The following is a 7,630-nucleotide window of genomic DNA, read 5'->3' as shown; positions in this document are numbered from 1 at the left end:
AAGCATATTGTTAAGGAGTGAGGATTAGCAGCGTACGCCTAGCTCGGCCCTCCTTCTTCTTGTCGTAGTCGTCAGATTCATCTACGTTATAATCAATAAGATAATCAAAGTAGAGGGAGGCAGGCCAGTACAGCCCGATCCTGTTGGGGAGAGTTCTAGGCCGACCAGGCTCCTCTCCTTAACCTGTCTCTCTTAATTATGCTGTTATAGTTTTAGACTGCCGGGGGACTTCCTTTGACACACTGAGCTCCTTTCTCCTCTCTCTTTTCATCTGTGTGCTTCCATGTCCCAGAAATCCTTGTTACTAACCTAGCTCTGGGGAGCTTATTCCCCGGAGTCCATATGTTTTCTTTTCGCCCAGCATGTTTCCTTGGATTAGGGTGGCCCCCTCGCTGCAATCCTGCTGCGTCCTACTACGCCCTGCTACGTCCTGCAGTGCTCTGCTACGTCCTGCTACGTCCTGCTACGTCCTGCTACATCCTGTGACACCCTGCAGTGCTCTGCTATGCCATGAACTACTACAACTGCTATTTCTAGTCACTGATCCATTATCTTTATTATGACTATTATTGCCAGTGTTCATCACACCCCCAACCGGCACCATCAGACACCACCCACCAAGAGCCTGGGTCTGTCCCGTCAGACACCACCTACCAAGACCCTGGGTCTGTCCCAGGTTTCTTCCTAAAAGTAAGTTTTTCCTCGCCACTGTCGCACTAAATGCTTGCACTTGATTTACTGGAATTGTTGGGTCTGCATCTAAATTAAAGAGTGTGGTCTTGACCTACTCTATCTGTAAAGTGTCTTGATACAACTCTTATTATGATTTGATACTATGAATAAAATTGAATTGAATTGAATTGACTGTGGTTGCTGTTGTCAATGACTGCTCTGTCGATGCTCCATTACTGACTGAAAGATTTAAAGCGCCCATATTATATTCATTTTCAGGTTCATAATTGTATTTTAAGGTTTTACCAGAATAGGTTTACATGGTTTAATTTTCAAAAAACACCATAATTTAGTTGTACTGCACAGCTCTCTCTCACTGCTGTAGATCCTCTTTTCACCTGGTTTCTGTTTTAGCTACAGAGTGAGACCTCTTTTCTTCTACTTCTTCTGTACTATCTTTGATTGCACTCGCACATGCTCAGTAGCTCAGATGTAGATCATGTCAGCTAGCTAGCTCCATAGAAGTAAAAGACAGGCTGTTTCTCCAACTTCAGTCAGTTACAAGGCAGGATTAGCTGGGAGACTTCTAAATGAGGGCGCACATGGAAGTAGTTCTTTTGTAGATTATGGTGAACTTGTGTGTGTTGTAGCAGTGCTTTGCTATTGAGAACGAGATACCATGCTAGTGTTAGCATTAGCATTAGCATGCTAACGCTACGAGCTGACGGTTGCGGTTAGCCACCTCGTTTCGGATTGTGACGTCACAGTCCGAGCCAATTTTGAACAGCTCACTAGGAGACTGAAGGCAGGACACAATCAGAAACCGTATCTCACTCAAAACAGCATGGATGGATTTTTTTCAAAGTTTGTATGTGTGTGGAAGCACCAGAGACACAAAAGAACACCCCAAATACCAGAAAAAGTGTTTTTTCATAATATGGGCACTTTAAAGACTGTAAACACAAACTACTTCAAACAGTGCACAACAGCTTAATGCTCTGGAAAAATATGTGGAATCCTTTGTTTTAACCAGAATCCTTTGTTTATAGCATTATCTTAATAAAATATATTGATTATACATCAATATATATACATGTAGTATACAAATAATAAACAGCTACACAAATGCATTCATAACTGGAGAAATAAAAAATGTAAACATGTTACTGCAGTAAAAGTACTAATAGCACAGTGTGAAGTTCCAGCAGCTGGCTGAGCAGATAACTAACGTGGAGAGAAAACAGACAGACTCTCTGCTTGCTGTTCTCTGGACTTTAACAGAGAAAACCTCAGCAGAGAACTCCACATTACAGGCTTTTCATCATTTAACAGGAGAGGCAGAGCTAACCGGTTTCTACCTGAACTCAGGCAGCTTCGTCAGGAGGAGGAAGAGGACAGAAAGAATCCTGGAGAACCAGAAACACTCCAACAACAGAGGGACTTTCCACCCGTAAGGTGTTCCAACATGTTTAAAATGTGATGAACAAACTTTATCGTTAAACAGACTCAGTGACACGCAGTGGAAGAAGTACTCCAAGCTATTAATACGACACGGTGAAAATACTCAGTTCAACATCCTGCTCTGTTACTGAATGTACTTGATGTAGAAGTAGCAGTGAGAGAGCTGACTCTCTGGAACATTACATCATGTTTTACTGCTGATTCATACTTTGTGTGTAAACTGTGAATGAGCAGAGTAACACGCTGTCAGATACATGGAGGACAATAACAAGTACAATCTTTCCTTCTGAGATTAAAGCAAGTATTGAGACATGTTACTGCAGTAAAAGTAATAATAGCACAGTGTGAAATTACAGCAGCTGGCTGAGCAGATAACTAACGTGGAGAGAAAACAGACAGACTCTCTGCTTGCTGTTCTCTGGACTTTAACAGAGAAAACCTCAGCAGAGAACTCCACATTACAGACAGCACATTGAGGGCTGGGAGCCAAAGGGGCATCACTGAGTTTCATCAATTAACAGGAGAGCCAGAACTAACCGGTTTCTAGTTGAACTCAGGCAGCTTCGTCAGGAGGAGGAAGAGGACAGAAAGAATCCTGGAGAACCAGAAACACTCTGACTAAAGAGACCAGAGGAGCGAAGAGGAGCTACACTGAAAAGTTGCAGAACAAGTTTTCAGATAACAAGGCTGCGTGAGAGCAGACAGGCCTGCAGGACATCAGCTGCCTGATAATAGGCTTGTTCCAGATGAGCTGCGCCTCGCCTGTAAAGTAGACGAGAGCAGGCAGCAGTACCTTGTACACAGTCTCCAGCTGTTTTTATTATGACAGAATAGCTGTTAAAATGCTCCACATGTGATCTGTTGTTGATTTTAATTAAAAACAGACTGTAGATGATCTGTAATCTGAACAGATTCAGTCTCTCTGACTTCTAACATCACACATCAGGTTGATCTCGTGAGGTTATCGTTGCCCAAGTGTGCATGACAGCAGAGCAAGTCTGGATCAAGTCGGTGATCAAGTCTGCGCAGACCTGGCTCATATCCAACGAGCCTAATAACTGGATGGATTATCATAGAGTGGGCGTGTCTGTGAAGAGAAGCCTCGGCCCAGAGAAACATTTCCAGTCAGATACCTGGAGGTCAGAGGTCAACAGGCCCCTTTGAAAATGGACATGCCACTTTCCTCCTCACCAAAATTGTTGTCTATTACATCATGTTTTACTGCTGATTCATACTTTGTGTTTAAACTGTGAATGTGCAGAGTAACACGCTGTCAGATACATGGAGGACAATAACAAGTACAAGCTTTCCTTCAGAGATTAAAGTATTCAGAGGTGTTACTGCAGTAAAAGTACTAATAGCACAGTGTGGAGTTCCAGCAGCTGGCTGAGCAGATAACTAACATGGAGAGAAAACAGACAGACTCTCTGCTCCCTGAACTCAACACAATATGAAAATGAAAACGTGAAAGACTTACGTACTGGACTGCTCTGATTGGAGGGTTTCTCACGCTGCAGCTGGACCTGGAAGACCTCTGGGACACCCAGACATCTTATCATGTGTGTCGACTGAAACCTTTGACTCTGAAAGCAAAACAACAAACCTGTTTCAGCTTCATCAGGAGGAAGAGGAGGAGGAGGAGGAGGAGACAGAAAGAATCCTGTAGAACCAGAAACACTGTGACAACAGAGATCAGAGGAGCAGTAACTCTTTATAACAACCAGCAGTGATAAACAGGAAACTAAACTTCAGTTAAAAGTTATTTTAACTGTTAACAAACAACGACATGATGGTTTATAATGTTACTGATTATTGGTGATGTTGTTATTTGTTATTTTAGAGAGAAATACTAAAATAAAGAACAATCAAACTAACCCAAAGTCCTCAGTTAGTTGTCATCTCTGAGCTGGTGAGTGACGTCATGGCGCCCTCTGGTGACATCAGCAGGAACTACAAGCAGAGCTCCACCAATCATATTCACACATTAAAACATGTTTACAGATTTTATTAGTTTAATTTCTATGTTTTATCTTACATAACCCGCCCACGCTTTTTTATTACATTTTTGTCTTTATGTTGTTATACTATATGCCTTTTAAAAAAAAAAAAAAAAAACAAAACCCAACCCCCAACACAAACAAAAACACAAACAAAAACACACACACACACAAAGACAACACAGAATAAAAAAACACATAACACACACACAACCCACAGACAAACACACACAGACACACACAACACACACATAGACACACACAGACACACACACACACATACACACACAGACACACACACACAGACACACATACATAAACACACACACACACACACACACACACACACACACACACAGAGACACACGCACAGACATAGAGACACACACACATAGACACACACACGCACACCCTACTAACTGTTCTCTACACACAGAGTTACACTCTTAGAGCAACATCTGTTTCTAACATCTGGGAACATGAAGACGGTGAGTCTGTAGTCTGAGTCTGTAGTCTGAGTCTGTAGTCAGAGTCTGTAGTCTGAGTCTGTAGTCTGAGTCTGTAGTCTGAGTCTGTAGTTTGAGTCTCTAGTCTGAGTCTCTAGTCTGAGTCTCTAGTCTGAGTCTGTAGTCTGAGTCTGTAGTCTGAGTCTGTAGTCTTAGTCTGTAGTTTGAGTCTGTAGTTTGAGTCTGTAGTCTGAGTCTGTAGTTTGAGTCTGTAGTCTGAGTCTGTAGTCTGAGTCTGTAGTTTGAGTCTGTAGTTTGAGTCTGTAGTCTGAGTCTGTAGTCTGAGTCTGTAGTCTGAGTCTGTAGTCAGAGTCTGTAGTCTGAGTCTGTAGTCTGAGTCTGTAGTCTGAGTCTGTAGTCTGAGTCTACCTGTCTCTGCTCTGAGCTTTGTGTCGTCCTCTTTCCTCTGTCTCCTTCCTCCTCTCCTTCCTCCTCTCCTTCCTCCTCTCCTTCCTCCTCTCCTTCCTCCTTCTCCTTCCTCCTCTTCTTCACTGGACAGAATGACTGCAGAAGGAAAGAGGAAAAGAGGATCAGAATAACAATCAGCCGACTGATAATCAGCGAGGTCAGGTAGCAGTTTGTTCTCTTTAAGAGTTAAGCCAGGTTAAGTTCTGACCCTAAAATAAAGGTCCTAAACGTGAGGCCCAGGGCTCCGACTACGTTCTGAGAAACCCCCAGACTACGGTAGCTAGGGTAGCTACGGTAGCTAGGGTAGCTACGGTAGCTACGGTAGCTACGGTAGCTAGGGTACCTACGGTAGCTTTCACACCAGAGCAGTTTGTGCAGGTGCGCCCCGCGTACTAAGGCTCAGTCCTTAATGCAGCGGCCGCTGGTTACCATAGGCACGGGAAGTGGGGGTGAGAAGTGAAACTGCACGACAATAAAATGATAGTTTATAAATCTCTCTGCAGACTGATGTACGCACACTCACAGACCCACACACAACTAGGAATGAGTTTCTACTGTCTATCAGAGACACACTCACAGACACACACAACTAGGAATGAGTTTCTACTATCTATCAGAGACACACTCACAGACACACACACACAACTAGGATGAGTTTCTACTATCTATCAGAGACACTCTCAGACACACACACAACTAGGAATGAGTTTCTACTATCTATCAGAGACACACTCACAGACACACACAACTAGGAATGAGTTTCTACTGTCTATCAGAGACACACTCACAGACACACACACAACTAGGAATGAGTTTCTACTGTCTATCAGAGACACACTCACAGACACACACACAACTAGGAATGAGTTTCTACTATCTATCAGAGACACACTCACAGACACACACACACAACTAGGAATGAGTTTCTACTGTCTATCAGAGACACACTCACAGACACACACACAACTAGGAATGAGTTTCTACTGTCTATCAGAGACACACTCACAGACACACACACAACTAGGAATGAGTTTCTACTATCTATCAGAGACACACTCACAGACACACACAACTAGGAATGAGTTTCTACTATCTATCAGAGACACACTCACAGACACACACACAACTAGGAATGAGTTTCTACTGTCTATCAGAGACACACTCACAGACACACACAACTAGGAATGAGTTTCTACTATCTATCAGAGACACACTCACAGACACACACACAACTAGGAATGAGTTTCTACTATCTATCAGAGACACACTCCACACACACAACTAGGAATGAGTTTCTACCCTCTAGAGTGTGTAATATAAGACGGTTACCATACCAAACATACCTAAACATAAAGAACGCTACATAAATCTGGATCAACATTTGTTGACCAGATTACAAACTATGTGGAACAAAAATAAACGTTTCTATTTACAGATTGCTACAGCAACATGACAATGACAATTAAGAATTTAAGATAGAAAGTATCAACAGTATTAATCAGTCTTTTGTGTTTTTTCTTCTCACAGAATGAGATCAGGAGCTAATTAGGGAATGTTACATTAAAACTGTTGACTCGTCAAATCATTTCAGCTATAATCTGTTACGAAGGGCAGAGCAGACTCAAATGCAAGGCACACGGTAACAAATTTATTGAACAAATTCAAACAATGGCTAATGAGGAACTCAGGAGCAGAAACTAGGATTGTGAAGGACTCAAGGGAAAAACCTAGGATGGCTAGGGAGCTCGGGGAAAACCTAGGATGGCTAGGGAGCTCGGGGAAAACCTAGGATGGCGAGGGAGCTCGGGGAAAACCTAGGATGGCTAGGGAGCTCGGGGAAAACCTAGGATGGCGAGGGAGCTCGGGGAAAACCTAGGATGGCTAGGGAGCTCGGGGAAAACCTAGGATGGCTAGGGAGCTCGGGGAAAACCTAGGATGGCTAGGGAGCTCGGGGGAAAACCCTAGGATGGCTAGGGAGCTCGGGGAAAAACCCTAGGATGGCTAGGGAGCTCGGGGAAAACCTAGGATGGCGAGGGAGCTCGGGGAAAACCTAGGATGGCTAGGGAGCTCGGGGAAAACCTAGGATGGCTAGGGAGCTCGGGGAAAACCTAGGATGGCTAGGGAGCTTTGGGAAACGAGGGGAAACCGGGGCCGAAGACCCGAGGAGGGGACACTGGAGAGAGGAAGCAGGGTGCTGTGGAAGGAGGACTGGATGGTGAGGCCAGCTGACCGGGTCTGGAAGGCTTGGAGGTGAATACAATGGAGCTGAGACAACGATTGAGCGGAGATGGTCTACAGTCCTGAGCCTGATTGCAGATGTGTGGCAGGTGAGCTGGTGGGAGAGCGATGGTGGACTGGCAGCAGGTGTGTGTTGTCAGCTGGCAGGCAGCAGGCAGGAGGGGAGGAGGGGAAGCAGAAAGAGACACAGGGAGAGAGACAGAGCGAACACAAAGAAACTCACAGCCAGCCGACCCCAACCATCACAATAATCAGTCCTTCCAGAAAAATGGGAGTTTTTTTTGTGAATGTTGCGGGCAAAACTCCTTGATTATGCGGCACGTTTTCTTAAAAAATGCGATGAAATAT

Source organism: Perca fluviatilis, unplaced genomic scaffold (genome assembly GCF_010015445.1).
Source record: "Perca fluviatilis unplaced genomic scaffold, GENO_Pfluv_1.0 PFLUV_unplaced_scaf_1, whole genome shotgun sequence".
Lineage (NCBI taxonomy): Eukaryota > Metazoa > Chordata > Actinopteri > Perciformes > Percidae > Perca > Perca fluviatilis.
The sequence above is the reverse complement of the archived record's forward strand: the minus strand, read 5'-3'. Positions refer to the sequence as shown.